Genomic DNA, 20,322 nt, shown 5'->3' on the forward strand with positions numbered 1-20,322 from the left:
AAATCTTCACAACTTTACTAAATAATCCAGTTCCTTCATGCAAATGTGTCTATTCTACAGCTCCCCCTGCTCCTTTGGACTCTTCAACAATGACAAAATCTACATACAATGGAATCAAAATAGGGTTCTGTCCATTCATGGAAGGCTGCTCAACATAATCCCATTTGATTTTTGTATAGTCCATAAAGAAGTCAATATGTTTCTGTAATTTATTGAGCTGTCAGCTCCACAAACTCTGTTGGAGCCTTGAGGGACAAGCTGCATCTTTTTACTCTTTTAAAAGATGCACTGACCTCAGGCAGGGAACACTTCAAGGAGTTTTTTGTGTATGATCAATACATTTCTAATTTTATAAGCCTAATTAGAGCCCGTCTGCTTTTCTGCTACACTACTGCTCAAAGAGAGTCACATAATCAAAATTATAACTTTTCTTGTATTGTTTTTCTTTTTGTTCTACTTGTTAGACTACAAAAAATTAAATATTTTCTTTTTAATAGCTACAACCTGACACAAAATCATTTCTTCTGGGACTGTTTCCCTAATGTCAAGACTGTGGCATCTTGGCTGGGCGAGGTGGCTCACACCTGTAATCCCAGCACTTTGGGAGGCCGAGGAGGGCAGATCATGAGGTCAGGAGATCGAGAACATCCTAATACGGTGAAACCCCATCTCTGTTAAAAATACAAAAAGCCTAGAGTGGTGGTGGGCACCTGTAGTCCCAGCTACTCAGGAGGCTGAGGCAGGAGAATGGCGTGAACCTGAGAGGCAGAGCTTGCAGTGAGCCAAGACTGCCCCACTGCATGCCAGCCTGGGAGACAGAGTGAGACTCCGTCTGAAAAAAAAAAAAAAAAAAAAAGACGGTGGCATCTTTCACTCCTAGTACTGCTTTTTCCCATTCTAATTATTAGACTTAACAGGTCCAAGACTTGTTTCAAGTGCTTTCATCTGAAAATTTAACAGCTATTTCCCAGGCCATATATAGAAAGCCAGTCAGCTGCCTTGAACTGACCTCAGTGGCACATCACACAGAGCCAGATCTCCATCGTAGAGACTCAAATTATAAATACTGCCGTGTCATCTATAAATATGTGCATTTCAACTGCTGTTGTTTTGTGGAGGCAAGTGCCTGATACCTTTATTCATGCAGCAGCAAGCACCTTTGAGACTTAAACAGTATTTATTTCATTTAAAGGTGGGGATAACAGAGCTAGTGAATGTTTAACTGACTCCATCAAAGTGAGAAGAGGGTTCAAGAAATTAAAGAGAAACAGCTTGGAGGAAATATATAAAAAATAAAGAGAAATTGTATCTCACAACGAAGGTAGGCTGTATTTTAATTCTGCGTTACATAGCTGATCATTTCACTTCCACTCACCCATGCACATTTCTTACATGGTTTGTAGAGGAGTACCTGGGTGTGTAAGCAGCTGATTTCTGCCTGCCACATACAAGCCACTGCGTCTACTGCCAGGTATTTTCTTCATCATAGCAGCTTTTCCATTTAGGGGAATGAACAGGAACTGAAGGCACTTAAATGCTTTGCATTTTCACTTCGTATTTGAATATGCTCAGATGAATTTAGGCCATATGGTGTCTCAGCAATAAATGTGCCCTTTTTGAGTTTTAGTCTTTGTCAGTTATAGGATTCCTGGATGATAACCTGTAGTTTTAGCTAGGTCTCTTCAGCTCCCCAAATGCTAAAATCAATCACCATTCCTTTATTCACAATCAAATCACCAATCTGTAGAAAATCAACAGTAGGTTTTGAAAATCATTATCTCAGTTGTTATTTTTAATAGAAAAAAAGGGTCATAAATGCATTATAATTTTACTTAAGCACCTTTGACATTTTAGTGTAGACATATAAAATAGCAGTTTTTTCAAATATAGCAACATCTTTCAACACTTACCATATTGGTAAGTAAAGACAGTTTGTTGCCCCCAATTTGAAAAAAACAAAAGGTTGAAAAAATTGAAAAATTGAAATGTTGAATATTGTACCAAAATAAGACAGTAATAAGTTGAAAAATGAGTAAAACAATTTTATACAATTGAATTTAAGAGTTGAAAGGAGTCTTGGAGAAAATGTAGTCCAAACTTCCCCTTTTATATATTAAAAATCAAATACATAAGCAAAAGTAACAAAAATAACTAACCAAAGTCCACAAGGCTTTAGGTCAAGTGGACATTAATATAAGACTAAAAATTAGGGATCATGATTTATATAAATTAGTGATTCTCATAGTGTGATTCAGGATCCCATAGGAGTTTGAGATCTATTAATAGAATCCACAAAGCAAATCTGTTCTTCAATAGTAATGGAACTTAATTTTTTACTTTGTACTCTCATGGGGAACTGTCAAGTTCTCCAGAGGCTATGTGATGTGTGATACTGTACCAGATGCAGTACAGATGCAGATATGAGCACTAGATTTCTTCCAGTAAACAGATATTTGCAAAGGTGTAACAGGCAATGAATTTATTATTATTTTAATAAATTCATAAATATATATGTTGACAATGTCTTTAATGTCTACTTTTAATAGATATAACCCATATAAAAATAGCTCTTCAAGTCATACATAACTTCTAGGGATACAAAGAAAATCTGAGACCTTGAGACCTGAACCTATGTAGCAGTTAACTCATCTTGTTAACATCTCAATTCTGAATTTGTATAGTATATAGATTTTTAACAGTTATTAAAAATCGTCAAAAACAATAGTGTTTACAATGTATTGGGAGACCCATAAATGCCAGTCTACATATAGAGTTTGGCAACATTTATACAAGCCAAGTATTTTATCTCCATTTTATAGAGGAGAAAACTGAGAATAAGCAAGTTTACATTGTTAGTGGCCAAACCTCTAGTGAGTGATGCATCCCATATTCAGACCTATTTCTCTGAAACTACCACTTGTCTTCTCAATAGTTCCAGGCTAGTTAGAACTCAGTTAAGCAGAGTCTAAGCCCTGCATATTCTCCTATCATTGATCTTCTCTGCCTCAGATTCATAAATTGCACACACACACATACACACACACAGAGAAAAAAAATACAAGAGGCCAGGCACAGTGGCTCACACCTGTAATCCCAGCACTTTGGGAGGCTGAGGTGGGCAGATCAGGAAGTCAAGAGTTTGAGACCAGCCTGGCCAACATGGTGAAACCCCGCCTCTCCTAAATATACAAAAATCAGCCAGGCATAGTGGCAGGCACCTGTAACCCCAGCTACTTGAGAGCCTGAAGCAAGAGAATTGCTTGAACCCAGAAGGGAAAGGTTGTAGTGAACCAAGATCATGCCCCTGCACTCCAGGCTGGGTGACAGAGCAAGAATCTATCTTGGAAAAATAAAAATAAATAAAAAATAAAAGAGCCAATCTGTAGATATATATAAGGTTTTGGAATTCAAATTAGGAAGTTATAAGCCAGAGAGAGAGAGAGAGAGAGAGAGAGAACATAGAAAACTGCATGAGAATAATATGTATAAATATAAGCAGATAAGCACAATGCAATCAAGCAGAAATGACACAGAAAAAAATGATGATGTCAAAAGGGAATAAACTCTTAAACAACAACCTCTTAAAAGTCAGCAAAGAACAGGACAGATACTTCTAAAAAAGAAAACATGCATATGGCCAACAAGCATATGAGAAAAAGGAAAATATCACTTATCACTAGAGAATGGAAATCAAAACCAAAAGGAGATACCATTTCTCACCAGTCAGAATGGCTATTATTAAAAATTCAAAACACAACAGATGCTAGCAAGGTTGTGGAGAAAAAGGAACACTTATGCACTGTGGGTGGGGGTGTAAAGTAGTTCAATGATTGTGGAAGGCAGTACCACAATTCCTTAGAGACCTAAAGAAAGAAATATAATTTGACCTATAATATTGTTGACTGAACAATCTCATTACTGAGTATATATCCAAAGGAATAGAAATCGTTTTCTTATAAAGACACATGCATGTGTGTGTTCATTACAGCACTATTCAGATAACAAAAGCATGGATCAATCTAAATGCCCATCAATGGTAGACTGAATAAAGGAAATGTGGTACATAAACACCATAGAATACTATCCAGAAAAAAAAAAAAAAAAATGTGATTGTGTCCTATGAAGGAACATAGATGGAGCTGGAGGCCATCATCCTCAGCAAACTAAGACAGGAACCAAAAAACAAATACCGCATGTTGTCACTTACAAGTGGGAGTTAAATGATGAGAACACATGAACGCATGGAAGGGAAAAACACACACTGGGCCTAATCAGGGTGGAGCGTGGGAGGAGGAAGAGGATCAGGAATAGTAACTAGTGGGTACTAAGCTTATTACCTGGTTGATGAAATAATCTGTACAACAAATTCCCATGACACAATTTTACCTATGTAACAAACCTGCCCATGTACCCCTGAACTTAAAAGTTGACTGGATTCTGTGGTTCATGCCTGTAATCTCAGCACTTTGGGAGGCCGAGGTGGGTGGATTACTTAAGGTCAGGAGTTCAAGACCAGCCTGACCAACATGGCAAAAGCCCGTCTCTACTAAAAATACAAAAATTAGCCAGGCATGATGGTGTGTGCCTGTAATCCCCACTGCTTGGAAGGCTGAGGCAGAAGAATTGCTTGAACTGGGAGACCAAGGTTGCAGTGAGCCAAGATTGCACCACTACACTCCAGCCTGGATGACAGAGCAAGACTCTGTCTCAAAAAAATAAAATAATAAAAAAGTTAAATTGAAGTTAAGCAAAAACAAAAACTCTCAAAAATGTGGTCCTTGAAAGGAAAGAAAGCATAATAAAAGCTTAAGTTCATTTAAATGAAAAAGGTAATATGTTAAAGGTCAGGGTTAATAGAATGGCAAGCCAAAAAATGTTATGTTCCGAGATATATGTAAAATTTAAAAAGAAGGAAGAGGAGTAAGGCAACAGAAAACTTTATAAGTGGATGTTAGCAAGATTCATAATGAATAAGAAATGAAATAAGTATACTTGACATTATATTAGACATAATTAAAAAGAGAAAATATAGAATATGTGTATAGAATGTTTTAAATAAAGTAAGTTAAATATTAGAACTGGACCAATAACTAGGCAAAAAGTATAACAATAAGGGTTTTATTGATGTGTATGAGGTTAGGATGATTTTTGTGAGCAACACATCTGCTGAAGGAATTACTTTCTGGCAATACTAAATTGTTAATACAATTAAACAGATGTACTTGTTGGAATATTTTTCTCAATTGGCTTATAATGAATTGTTCAAATTTGCTTTCTCTACATATTATAAAAATGATAGAAATCTTGAAATTTGACTGTTTTATATCCCTTTATATCAAAATAGATGTTTCCTCTTTTGCTGCCATGATTGAGTAGGGAGTAGATAAAAGAAAATCATTTAAACACAAAATATATACTTTCCCAGTGAGAATAGTTAACAATGACGTGTGGATAATAATTGTGAAGTCTGTGAACTCCAAAAGGCTACATAGATAAACAATAAGCATTTCTACCCTAAAACTAGGGTGCCTAGGAGGCCACTCTTTCCAGCTGAGAATCAGCCATTACTGTCAGATCCAAAGTGCAGGGATGACGACCCAGTCACAGCAAATACTGGGAGCATTTCCTCTCTAGAGAATGTGCTAGGATCAGTTTCAGATCTGTGATTTTTCTTTCTTTCTTTGATCTACTGTTGAATAGTTATGCAGGGAATAAAATGGAAAACTGTCTTCAAATGCCATTGAGTACTGTCAAAATTATTTTTGTGTGTCAGTTAAAATTCAGGAAATGAAACAAATGAGCTGGAACACAAAAGATACTTATTCTAAAGTTGACTTTGAATTTCTGGATCTCACTAAGCAATACCTTTGCTCAGTCAACTTTCACAGTTTGAATGTATTTTTAGGGACATTAATATTTGCTATTAAAACATCGTCTCCAAGTACCATGGTAAGTGGCTTTCCAAAACTATTACACATACTTTATTACCATCATTTCATTTTAAAAATCAAATAATTCTCCCAGAAATTGAGTAACTTTTCCAAGCCTATTCAGCTAGTACATTTTATAGCAAAGAATGAATCTGGATATTAATGACTATACCTGTGTTTTCTAGCCTACTGAATAAAACTGTCTGGAAGTGGGGCTCATATTTCTAAAAATATCCTTGTACATAACCAGGACAAGTAATCATTACCTTATACCCACAATGTGTGCAAATAGATCTGCAACAGCCTTGGAGATATGAATCATCATCTCAATGAATATGTTTAAACACCAAAATTGAAAAAAACAAAAATCCACCTCATTATCTGGACCCTGAACTCAAATCAACCTGTCTCGAAACACTGTAAATGAACCTGGTTACGTAGCTCAGTTGGTTCATACATAGTCTGCAAGTATGAATGCACATATGATTCTAGAGAACAGATAGTAGTCCCTTCTCTCCCTTTCCACCCATTCATTTAAATACCTTGTGTGTCCAACTCAGGGCCAATAAAACAATAAAAGAGAAAAAAATGTGTTTGAAATTAGAACATGCTATAAAATAAAAAGTAAATAAAAACAAGGAGGAAATACAAATTATGAGTGGAGAAATGAATCCTGGTAGGTGCGGAATTATCATACAGGGATTTGAGCCATCACTCACGTCCCCTTCTCTTCATTTTGTCCACATGTACGGCATAGGTGTTATCTGCAAGCATTGTAAAGTATATCTCCAATTTTTGGCAGTAATTCAGAACTGACAAACTTTATGGCATGTGAGGAATTTTGTCTTATTGGAAAACAAGTCAGAATAATGATACAAATAAAATTATAGTAACCAGTAAAATAGGGAAAATAAAGTTGGGCTAGAAAAGCCGTGGCAAATGAAAGTATATCATGAGCAAGAATTCAAATTATCAATGAAAAATATGGAATTACTGAGCTAGAAGAAAATGTCATTTTCACATTACTGAAAAGAGATGATTGAACACTTTTGCTCAGCAGATTTAATAATTTATACCAAGATTAATCAAGTAATAACCAAAGTAAAAAACACTCATAGAGTGAGGCACTGTGTTAAGCATTTACATTTATTTAATATTTATAATTTTATAAATAGATATGATTCACATTTTATTGAGGAAGATTGAGACTCAGAGAAATTAAGTAATTTGTTTGAAATGACCTATTAAAAGTAGCAGCAGAGCCAAGTTGGAACAAAGTTCTCTAGAATTTTATAAAGTGAATGAAGACCTTATAAATAACATTCCTAGAATTAATTAGAAGGAAGGGAGTGTGTGGACTAATGTAGACAGGAATGTTCCATTCAGAATTTAATGATATATGCTGAGTAACTGCTGTATTACAGTCTCTCAGTAAACATGGTCCCTTTTAGGTCATTACCATTGATGTAGAATAGGCTGTTAGAAACATCGATAAGGCCGGGAGCGGTGGCTCAAGCCTGTAATCCCAGCACTTTGGGAGGCCGAGACGGGCGGATCACGAGGTCAGGAGATCGAGACCATCCTGGCTAACACAGTGAAACCCCGTCTCTACTAAAAATACAAAAAACTAGCCGGGAAAGGTGGCGGGCGCCTGTAGTCCCAGCTACTCGGGAGGCTGAGGCAGGAGAATGGCGTAAACCCGGGAGGCGGAGCTTGCAGTGAGCTGAGATCCGGCCACTGCACTCCAGCCCGGGCGACAGAGCGAGACTCCGTCTCAAAAAAAAAAAAAAAAAAAAAAAAAAAAAAAAAAAAAAAACAGAAACATCGATAAATCAGAAAGCACTGTAATCTAATAGTTGTAAATGAACTGAAATAACTTTTTAAAAATATTTGAATGACAACATAAGGCAGAGTGGAATAGTTTAGAACTGAGATTATAGAACTAGAAATATTTAGAATAATTATTTAGAATTGAAGACTAAACTAGGAGAAGCACAGGAACACATAAGCATAAAAAATTATGACAGAGAAGGACAAAAGTAAAGAGAAGGAAATATTTTAAAATAAACAAAAATGCTATATAAAAATATGAGAAACAGTAACAGATGGAAAAGACAGATTAAAATGGTTCAAGATACATGTTATGGTTCCCTGAAATAAAAATCTAAATCAGAGAACAACAGTTAATAAAAGTTATAATGCAAGAAAATTCCTAAAATTAAAACCATAATAAAAACACTTAAAAGTACAAATAAAAGAGTACAACACAAATATAGACAAATAGACCCAGAATGACCAATAATGAGGCTTATTTTAATAAAATTACTAGAATTAAAACAAAAAATCCATTTGACATCTAAGTAAAAATATAAAAATACTTCCTAGAGAAAGAAAATTAGACTATCATGAGACTTTTCATAATGGTATTCTGTAGCAGAAGGTAAGGGATACCTAAGGAAGGGGTAACAGAATACCTAAGGAGGGGGTAACAGTATACCTAAGGAAGGTAAGGGATACCTAAGGAGGGGGTAACAGAATACCTAAAAAAATGTACTATGATCCTAGGATTTGATCCAAGCAAACTGCATTTCAACTATAAAGTATTTAGATAAACTTTATGACAGTCAAATACTTGGAAAATTCTGTTTCTGTTAGCACTTTATAAAGAATTTACTAGAGAATGTACTCTAGACAACCAAAATGAATGGAGAAACCACAAGAGGATTGGTGGTGAGCATTTAATAGATAGGATTGGGAATAAACATGGTTATAAGACATGGATTAGGCTGTGAGCCATGGCTCACCCCTGTAATCCCAAAACTTTGAGAGGCCAATGTGGGTGGATCACAAGGTTAGGAGATCGAGACCATCCTGGCTAACATGGTGAAACCCCGTCTCTACTAAAAATACAAAAAATTAGCTGGGCCGGATTGAGGTGGGGTGGGGGGGTTGTAGTCCCAGCTACTCAGGAGGCTGAGGCAGGAAAATGGCATGAATCCAGGAGGTGGAGCTTGCAGTGACACAAGACAGCGCCACTGCACTCCAGTCTGGATGAGAGTGTGAGACTCCATTTCAAAAAAAAAAAAAAAAAAAGACATGGATTATAGCGGGAAGCAGTTGTATGCTCTGACAATGTAGATATGGTAACCTATCAGAAATAGGGAAAAAGGAAAATATGTAATTGTATAATTACAAAGTTTAGTATGATTGTGAAGCAACATTAAGGAAAGAGAAATCACTAAAAATTAAAAATAAAATGAATCAAATCAAATGTGTATCCTTTTGGCAGCATATTCATTTCAAGATAAATTATTTCAAATGACTGTAAAAATCAGTAATTGGAATACACTTCCCTAATGAGATATGACTTAAGAGCACAAGGAAATTAAATAACACCAACAATGTAAACTGTTTTCAGTAATTATATCAATGTTCTTGTGTCAGTGTTGTAGTTTTGATACAATTAATTGGTATAATGTGGGATAAAACAAATGAAGAATCAAGTGATAGTCCAACTCTATCATTACTGAGATTCTCAGTGTGAAAAAAAATATAGAGATATGTAAGAAGCAAAATGAATTCACTCATTTTTAAATTTTAATTTATTGGATAAGTAGAAAGTAATTCATGAAGTATTCTCTCTTCAAATATAAAAACAAAGCAAAAATGTAAGCAAACTATGTATATACACACATACATGCTATGTATATTATACGTATGTCTATATATGTGTGTATACACTATGTATGTATATGTGTGTATATACATTTATGTATACCCATATACATGCACACATATACATAAATGTACACATGTACGTACCTATATATACACATATAACAGAAAGTCCCCAGCTTACAATGGTTCCATATAACACATTTTCAAACTTTCTGATGATGTGGAAGCAACATGCATTCAGTAGAAATCATACTTTAAGTACCCATACAACTGTTTATTTTTCATTTTCAATATAGTATTCAATAAATTACATGAGATATTGAACACTTTACTATAACATGCTTTGTCTGACACGATTTTGCTCAACCATAGGCTAATATAGCTGTTGTGAGCACATTTAAAGTAGGCTAGGTAAAGCTATGATGTTTGGTAGATTTGATGGATTAAAAGCATTTTTGACTTACGATATTTTCAACTTACGATGGGTTTAATTAGGATGTAACCCCATCGTGAGTTGAGGAGAATCTCTATTGCTGTTGTTTGCTTGGTTTTATCTTTATTCTGTTGTTTTGTTTTTATCAATTTTTATTTCCATCTGCTGAAAATCTAGAAGTAATAACTAGCTCAGAAGCAATGAGCACTGCAAGTGCGCAGATGGCAGTTTTGGAATACCGCTGAAAATAATAAAAATCAATTACTTTATGTGAAACTACCAGAGAAACAACAGGGTAGAACAAACTACCTCTCCAAAATTTGACAACAGATATATTCCAAGCAACACAGCCCAATATACTTACCTGAAATGAAACTTTAGTTAAATTGTAACTTTAATGAATTGCTGGAGGCTGAAAAACTCTGAGAGGCTGTTGTCTCAGGGGAGCCCAACATTTTCTTAGGATTTGTCTCCAGGTTTTCACAGTGAAGGTCTGACAAATATTCTATCATGGGTTTTGCAGTGGAAAAAGGTGAATCATTTGAAATACAATCAAAGCCTTCTCCGTATTTGGGTTTACTCTCCAAGGGAAAAACTTCCCCAGAGCTGCCTTCTACTCTGGGGAAGAGCATCTCTCTGAATCTTCTAGCCTTTGTCTCTTCTGTAAGGAAGAAAAAAAACATAGTCAACAGGGGTCAGGCATTCAAGGAAGTAGACTGGCAATGTTGCAGCAGGAAAGGAAGTAAAAGGTAGGATTAAAAAAATAAAATTGATTTAAAAAGCTATAGCATTGGAGAACCATTCTTGAAAGCCACTGAGACAAGTCTGCTAAATGACAGGTTTTAGAGAAAGCAAATCATACAAGACCCCCCTACTCCAAACCTTACCTTAAGCCAATTGTCTCCAATACAGTAAGAATGCATTACAACAGCAAGAGCTGCAAAATACAGACTGCATATGAGAAAGAATACTCCAGGAAATAGAACACATATGATCTTTGACAAACCTGACAAAAACAAGAAATGGAGAAAGGATTCCGTATTTAAAAAATGGTACTGGGAAAACTGGCTAGCCATATATAGAAAGCTGAAACTGGATCCTTTCCTTACACCTTGTACAAAAAATTAATTCAAGATGGATTAAAGACTTAAACATTAGAACTAATGCCATAAAACCCCTAGAAGAAAATCTAGGCAATACAACTCAGGACATAGGTATGGGCAAGGACTTCATGTCTAAAACACCAAAAGCAATGGCAGCAAAAGCCAAAATTGACAAATGGGATCTAATTAAACTAAAGAGCTTCTGCACAGCAAAAGAAACTACCATTAGAGTGAAGAGGCAACCTACAGAACGGGAGAAAATTTTTGCAATCTACTCTTATCTCACAAAGGGCTAATGTCCAGAATCCACAAAGAACTCAAACAAATTTACAAGAGGAGAAAAAAACAACTGTATCAAAAAGTGAGCGAAGGATATGAACAGACACTTCTCAAAAGAAGACATTTAAGCAGCCAACAGATGCATGAAAAAATGCTCATCATCACTGGCCATCAGAGAAATGCAAATCAAAACCACAATAAGATACCATTTCACACCAGTTAGAATGGCAATCATTAAAAAGTCAGGAAACAACAGATGCTGGAGAGGATGTGGAGAAACAGGAACACTTAAACACTGTTGGTGGGACTGTAAACTAGTTCAACCATTGTGGAAAACAGTGTGGCGATTCCTCAAGGATCTAGAACTAGAAATACCATTTGATCCAGCCATCCCATTACTGGGTGTATATCCAAAGGATTATAAATCATGCTACTATAAAGACACATCCACATGTATGCTTATTGCGGCACTATTCACAATAGCAAAGGCTTGGAACCAACCCAAATGTCCATCAATGATAGACTGGATTAAGAAAATGTGGCACATATATACCATGGAATACTATGCAGCCATAAAAAAGATGAGTTCATGTCCTTTGTGGGGACATGGATGAAGCTGGAAACCATCATTCTAAGCAAACTATTGCAAGGACAAAAACAACACTGCATGTTCTCACTCAGAAGTGGAAATTGAACAATGAGAATACTTGGACACAGGAAGGGGAACATCACACACTTGGGCCTGTCGTTGGGGGGAGGAGGGAGGGATAGCATTAGGAGATATACATAATGTAAATGATGAGTTAATGGATGCAGCACACCAACATGGCACAGGTATGCATATGTAACAAACCTGCAGGTTGTGCACAATTACCTTAGAACTTAAAGTGTAATAAAACAAAATATGAATAAAACATTTTAAAAAACAGATTGACAGGAATTTCACAAACTGAAATGCAAACAAAAGGAAAAAAAGAATGAACAAGGAGAACAGAATATCCAAGAACTATCGAAACATTTTAATAGGTGTAGCATACATATAATTGTAATATCATACATTTTTTCTAATTGTAAAAGAAGAAAAAATAGAGTTAAAAATTTTGAAGTAATAATAGCAATGTTGATTGTTACTGGATAGAAGCCCAGAAGAGAAAAAAACTATAAAAATCTGAATAAAGTGTAGTCTTTAGCTAATAATATTGCATTTATATGGGCTCATTTATTGTGACAAATGTACCATGTGAACATAAAATGTTAATTGTTGGGGAAACTGGGTCTGGGAAATATGGGAAGAGTCAGTATTATTATTGCAGGTTTTCTATAAATCTAAAATTATTATGCAATATCTTTAAGAAAAAATTAAGAAACATATCAACCAATTAATATACCTGGAGTTTAATTGATATTACTTTTTTATATGCATACAATATTATAGATTTATTATTTGTTGAAAGGATAATACTTTGGATATATTCAATTAAATATATTGTTAATGTTTTACTTGTCTCCTCTTCTTTTTTTTTTTTTTTTTTAATTTTATTATTATACTTTAAGTTCTCGGGTACATGTGCACAACGTGCAGGTTTGTTACATATATATACATGTGCCATGTTGATGTGCTGTACCCATTAACTCCTCATTTACATTAGCTATATCTCCTAACGCTATCCCTCCCCACGTCCCCTCCCCACAATAGGCCCTGGGTGTAATGTTCCCCTTCCTGTGTCCAAGTGATCTCACTGTTCAATTCCCACCTATGAGTGAGAATATGTGGTGTTTGGTTTTCTTTTCCTGCAATAGTTTGCTGAGAATGATGGTTTCCACCTGCATCCATGCTCCAACAAAGGACATGAACTCATTCTTTTTTTAAGGCTGCATAGTGTTCCATGGTGTATATGTGCCACATTTTCTTAATCCAGTCTGTCACAGATGGACATTTGGGTTGATTCCAAGTCTTTGCTATTGTGAATAGTGCTGCAATAAACATACGTGTGCATGTGTTTATAGCAGCATGATTTATAATCCTTTCGGTATATACCCAGTAATGGGATGGCTGGACCAAATGGTATTTCTAGTTCTAGATCCTTGAGGAATCGCCATACTGTTTTCCACAATGGTTGAACTAGTTTACAGTCCCACCAGCAGTGTAAAATGTTCCTATTTCTCCACATCCTCTCCAGCACCTGTTGTTTCCTGATTTTCTAATGATTGCCATTCTAACTGGTGTGAGATGGTATCTCATTGTGGTTTTGATTTGCATTTCTCTGATGGTGAGTGATGATGGCATTTTTTCATGTGTCTGCTGGCTGTATGAATGTCTTCTTTTGAGAAGTGTCTGTTCATATCCTTTGCCCACTTTTGATGGGGTTATTTGCTTTTTTCTTGTACATTTGTTTGTGTTCTTTGTAGGTTGTGGATATTAGTCCTTTGTCAGATAAGTAGATTGCAAAAATTTTCTCCCATTCTGTAGGTTGCGTGTTCACTCTGATGGTAGTTTCTTTTGCTGTGCAGAAGCTCTTTCGTTTAATTAGATCCCATTTGTCAATTTTGACTTTTGTTGCTGTCGCTTTTGGTGTTTCAGATAGCAAGTTCTTGCCGATGCCTATGTCTTGAATGGTATTACCCAGGTTTTCTTCTAGGGTTTTTATGGTTTTAGGTCTAATATTTATGTCTCTAATTTATTGTGAATTAATTTTCGTATAAGGAGTAAGGAAAGGATCCACTTTCTGCTTTCTACTTAAGGATAGTCAATTTTCCCGGCACCATTTATTAAATAGGGAATCCTTTCCTTATTTCTTGTTTTTGTCAGATTTGTCAAAGATCAGATGGCTGTAGATGTGTGGTATTATTTCTGAGTGCTCTGTTCTGTTCTATTGGTCTATATCTCTGTTTAGGTACCAGTACGATGCTGTTTTGGTTGCTGTCGCTTTGTAGTATAGTTTGAAGTCAGGTAGCGTGATGCCTCCAACTTTGTTCTTTTGGCTTAGGATTGTCTTGGCAGTGCGGGGTCATTTTTGGTTCTATATGAACTTTGAAGCAGTTTTTTCCAATTCTGTGAAGAAAGTCATTGGTAGCTTAATGGGGATAGCATTGAATCTAGAATTACCTTGGGCAGTATGGCCATTTTCACAATATTGTTTCTTCCTATTTGTTTGTGTCCTCTTTTATTTCACTGAGCAGTGGTTTGTATTTATCCTAGAAGAAGTCCTTTACATCCCTTGTAAGTTGGATTTCTAGGTATTTTATTCTCTTTGCAGCTATTGTGAATGAGAGTTCATTCATGATTTGGCTCTCTGTTTGTCTGTTACTGTTGTATAGGAATGCTTGTGATTTTTCACGTTGATTTTGTATCCTGAGACTGCTGAAGTTGCTTATCAGACTAAGGAGGTTTTGGGCTGAGATAATGGCGTTTTCCAAATATACAATCATGTCATCTTCAAACAGAAACAATTTGACTTCTTCTTTTCCAAACTGAATACGCTTTATTTCTTTCTCTGGCCTGAATGCCCTAGCCAGAACTTCCAACACTATGTTGAATAGGAGTGGTGAGAGAGGGCATTCCTGTCTTTGCCAGTTTTCAAAGGGAATGTTTCCAGTTTTTGCCCATTCAGTATGATATTGGCTGTGGGTTTGTCATAAATAGCTGTTATTATTTTGAGATACGTTCCATCAATACCGAACTTATTGAGAGTTTTTTTTTTATCATGAAGGCTGTTGAATTTTGTCAAAAGCCTTTTCTGCATCTATTGAGATAATCATGTGGTTTTTGCCTTTGGTTCTATTTATATGCTGGATTACATTTATTGAGTTGCATATGCTGAACTAGCCTTACCTCCCAGGGATGAAGCCCACTTGATCATGGTGGATAAGCTTTTTGATGTGTTGCTGGATTCGGTTTGCCAGTATTTTATTGAGAATTTTTGCATCGATGTTCATCAGGGATATTAGTCTAAAATTCTTTTTTTGTTGTGTCTCTGCCAGCCTTTGGTATCAGGATGATGGTGGCCTCATAAAATGAGTTAGGGAGGATTCCCTCTTTTTCTATTGATTGGAATAGTTTCAGAAGGAATGGTACCAGCTCCTCCTTGTACCTCTGGTAGAATTCGGCTGTGAATCTGTCTGGGCTTGGACTTTTTTTGGTTGGTAGGCTATTAATTATTGCCTCAGTTTCAGAACCTGCTATTGGTCTATTCAGAGATTCAACTTCTTCCTCATTTAGTCTTGCGAGAGTGTAAGTGTGCAGGAAATTATCCATTTCTTCTAGATTTTCTAGTTGATTTGCGTAGAGGTGTTTATAGTATTCTCTGATGGTAGTTTGTATTTCTGTGGGGTCAGTGGCGATATCCCCTTTATCTTTTTTTATTGCATCTATTTGATTCTTCCCTCTTTTCTTCTTTATTAGCCTTGCTAGTGGTCTACCAATTTTGTTGATCTTTTAAAAACCAACTCCTGGATTCATTGATTTTTGGAGGGATTTTTATGTCTCTTTCTCCTTCAGTTCTGCTCTGATCTTAGTTATTTCTTGCCTTCTAGCTTTTGAATATGTTTGCTCTTGCTTCTCTAGTTCTTTTAATTGTGATGTTAGGGTGTCAATTTTAGATCTTTCCTGCTTTCTCTTGTGTGCACTTAGTGCTATAAATTTCCCTCTATACACTGCTTTAAATGTGTCCGAGAAATTCTGATATGTTGTATCTTTGTTCTCATTAGTTTCAGGGAACATCTTTTATTTCTGCCTTCATTTCGTTATGTACCCAGTAGTCATTCAGGAGCAGGTTGTTCAGTTTCCGTGTAGTTGAGCGGTTTTGATTGAGTTCCTTAGTCCTGAGTTCCAGTTTGATTGCACTGTTGTCTGAGAGACAGTTTGTTATCATTTCTGTTCTTTTACATTTGCTAAGGAGTGCTTTACTTCCAACTATGTGGTCAATTTTGGAATAAGTGCGATGTGGTGCTGAGAAGAATGTATATTCTGTTGATTTGGGGTGGAGAGTTCTATAGATGTCTATTAGTTCCACTTGGTGCAGAGATGAGTTCAATTCCTGGATATCCTTGTTAACTTTGTGTGCCATTGATCTGTCTAATGTTGACAGTGGGGTGTTAAAGTCTCCTGTTATTATTGTATGGGAGTCTAAATCTCTTTGTAAGTCTCTAAGGACTTGCTTTATGAATCTGGGTGCTCCTATATTGAATGCATATATATTTAAGACAGTTAGCTCTTCCTGATGAATTGATCCCTTTACCATTATGTAGTGGCCTTCTTTATCTCTTTTGATCTTTGATGGTTTAAAGCCTGTAAAATCAGAGACTAGGATTGCAACTCCTGCTTTTTTTTGTTTGTTTGTTTGTTTTCCATTTGCTTGGTAGATCTTCCCAATCCCTTTATTTTGAGTCTATGTGTGTCTCTGCATGTGAGAATATAGCAAACTGATGGGTCTGGACTCTTTATCCAATTTGCCAGTCTGTGTCTTTTAATTGGACCATTTCATCCATTTACATTTAAGGTTAATATTGTTATGTGTAAACTTGATCCAGTCATTATGATATTAGCTGGTTATTTTGCTCATTAGTTGATGCAGTTTCTTCCAAGCCTTGATGGTCTTTACATTTTGGCATGTTTTTGCAATGGATGGTACTGGTTGTTCCTTTCCATGTTTAGTGTTTCCTTCAGGATCTCTTGTAGGGAGGGCCTGGTGGTGACAAAATCTTTAAGCATTTGCTTGTCTGTAAAGGATTTTATTTCTCCTTCACTAATGAAACTTAGTTTGGCTGGATATGAAATTCTGGGTTTAAAATTCTTTTCTTTAAGAATGTTGAATATTGGCCCCCACTCTCTTCTGGCTTGGAGAGTTTCTGCAGAGAGATCTGCTGTTAGTCTGATGGGCTTCCCTTTGTAAGTAACCAGATCTTTCTCTGTGGCTACCCTTAAGATTTTTTCCTTCATTTCAGCTTTGGTGAATCTGACAATTATGTGTCTTGGAATTGCTCTTCTTGAGGAGTATCTTTGTGGCATTCTCTGTATTTTCTGAATTTGAATGTTGGCCTGCCTTACTAGGTTAGGGAAGTTCTCCTGGATGATATCCTGCAGAGTGTTTTCCAACTTGGTTCCATTTTCCCCGTCACTTTCAGACATAGCAATCAGATGTAAATTTGGTCTTTTCACATAATCCCGTATTTCTTGGAGGCTTTGTTCATTTGTTTTTACTATTTTTTCTCTACATTTCTCTTCTCACTTCATTACATTCATTTGATCTTCAATCACTGATAATCTTTCTTCCAGTTGATCAAGTCAGTTACTGAAGCTTGTGCATTTGTCGTATAGTTCTCGTGTCATGATTTTCATCTCCATCAGTTCTTTTAATGTCTTCCCTGCATTGATTATTCTAGTTATCCATTCATCCATTCTTTTTTCAAGATTTTTAATTTCTTTGCACTGGTTACATAGTTCCTCCTTTAGCTCTGAGAAGTTTGGTCAACTGAAGTGTTCTTCTCTCAACTCGTCAAAGTCATTCTCCTTCCAGCTTTGTTGCATTGCTGGTAATGAGCTGCATTCCTTTGGAGGGGGAAATGCGCTCTGATTTTTTGAATTTCCAGCTTTTCTGCCTTGCTTTTTCCCTATCATTGTGCTTTTATCTGCCTTTGGTCTTTGATGATGGTGAGGTACTGATGGAGTTTTGGTGTGGGTGTCCTTTCTGTTTGTTAGTTTTCCTTCTAACATTCAGGACCCTCAGCTGTAGGTCTGTTGGAGACTGCTTGAGGTCCACTCCAGACCCTGTTGCTGGGTATCAGCAGCAGAGGCTGCAGAAGTTAGAATATTGCTGAACAGTGAGTGTTACTGTCTGATTCTTGCTCTGGAAGCTTTGTCTCAGGGTGTATCTAGCTGTGTGAGGTGTGATGTGTTGGTCTGCACCTAGCAGGGGATGTCTCCCAGTTAGACTACTCAGATATCAGGGATCCACTTGACAAGGCAGTCTGTCCATTCTCAAATCTCAACCTCTGTGCTGGGAGACCACTGCTCTCTTCAAAACTGTCAGACAAGGACTTTTACATCTGCAGAGATTTCTGCTGCTTTTTTTCTTTTTCTTTTTTTTTTTTAGCTATGCCCTGTCCCCAGAGGTGGCGTCTATAGAGGCAAGCAGGCCTCCTTGAGCTGAGATGGGCTCCACCCAATTTGAGCTTCCTGGCCGCTTTGTTTATATACTTAAGCCTCAGCAATGGCTTAAGTAATAAGTGGCCGCCCCCCCAGCCTCGCTACCACCTTGCAGTTAGATCTCTGACTGCTGTGCTAGCAATGAGGGAGGCTCCATGGGCGTGGAACCATCTGGGCCAGGTGTGGGATATAATCACCTGGTGTGCTGTTTGCCAAGACCCTTGGTAAAGCACACTATTAGGGTGGGAATTACTCGATTTTCAAGATGTTGTGTGTCTCAATTTCCCTCGGCTAGGAAAAGGAATTCCCTTCCTCCTTGTGCTTCCCAGGTGAGGCAATGCCTTGCCCTGCTTCAGCTCTTGCTCATCGGGCTGCACCTGCAGACCCTCATCAACTGTCCGACACATCCCAGTGAGATGAAACTGATACCTCAGTTGAAAATACAGAAATCACCAGTCGTCTTTGTCACTCATGCTGGGAGCTGGAGGCTGGAGCTATTCTTATTCAGCTGTCTTGGGAACCACCTCCTCTGATACTACATTTTTAAACAAAGGACTTTGTGAGTTAATTGAAAATTTTTAACAGATTGGCTATTTGATGTTAATTCTTCTTGTTAATTTTTTTAAAAGATAGTATTTTGTTAGATTATTTTAAAGCGAATACTTTCATCATGGAATGCAAACTGAGCAGTTATTGGTGAAATATTTAATGTCAGAGACTTGCTGCACATGAAGAGTGGAGGAGAAAGTGACTAAAGACATGGCTGAAGCAGAGTTGGCAAGAGTTGACTCAGCAATGCATGCACAAGGCTCACAGTACTGTTCTGTCTAATTTGTGTACGATAGACATTTACTAACACATATTTAAGAAGTCTCACAAGAAAACGTGTATAACTACTTAACTATTATTTTGAGGGATTAAGAACACCACAAGACAAATAGAACTGAAATTTTCTGAGTTAATAAGAGCAATTTGGCAGAAACTTCAAATTTTTACAAACATGGATTTTTTGAGATATAATTATTGCATTATCTTTGGAGGCAAAGAAGCCATTTTATTAACAAGGGCCTGGGGTGCTGATCTTGTCACCATACCTTACATTCTTATCTGCTTAAGGCACAGATGCTGAGAAAAAGAATAGCAATGTAATATGTACAGATAAAAAGAAGATGGCCTGAGCTAATACCGAATTAAACTAATACATGACAAGCAACAGCCAGATGCACATGCTAGAATACAAAGTGAGAGACACGGAGCAGCAGTATCTGGACTGAGGCCAATCATGGAATGTTAAGCACAGGGTTTTCTGCCTTTCCAAAGCATTGTAAATAATTACTAAGAGGGATGCTTTTTAGAGAATAAAAATTATAAGTATAGGTAAGATTGAGGCATAAATGGATGCTAAAATAAATCCCATTTTTCCCCCAACCAGTAGAGTCTCTCTTTCAGGAGATATCATACTTATTAAGCTATTTGTGAAACTAGGATGAATATACCACACACATACTTACACAAATACACCCAAGTTATTTTAAATTAAAAATTGAAAAGTTGGTGACATACCAAATGCACAAATCAAGCTTAGCATAAAGAAATGAAAATTTGGAGGAAAACAGAACCTCTGTGAAACAATAAAGAAGGCTCTCAGGTGTAACTGATGCTTAATCTGTAAAATAAGAAGAGGTTTAAAACTATTCTGGCTTCAGACTTTTTACGCATCTTAATGTCTACCACTTGAAGTCACTTCAAATTAGG

The 20,322-nt window shown here is 36.5% G+C and overlaps 1 long non-coding RNA gene across 1 annotated transcript; it reads right to left on the reverse strand.

The window, feature by feature from the left end:
- Positions 1-1,671: 1,671 nt before the first annotated feature.
- Positions 1,672-19,183, reverse strand: LOC117083850. Its single transcript, XR_004437232.1, has 3 exons — positions 18,997-19,183; positions 10,929-11,047; positions 1,672-1,741 (listed from the first exon to the last, which is right to left on the reverse strand). It is a non-coding gene; the product is annotated as an uncharacterized LOC117083850 (long non-coding RNA).
- Positions 19,184-20,322: the final 1,139 nt, after the last annotated feature.

This window comes from Trachypithecus francoisi, unplaced genomic scaffold (genome assembly GCF_009764315.1).
Source record: "Trachypithecus francoisi isolate TF-2019V2 unplaced genomic scaffold, Tfra_2.0 Contig00398, whole genome shotgun sequence".
Classification (NCBI taxonomy): domain Eukaryota; kingdom Metazoa; phylum Chordata; class Mammalia; order Primates; family Cercopithecidae; genus Trachypithecus; species Trachypithecus francoisi.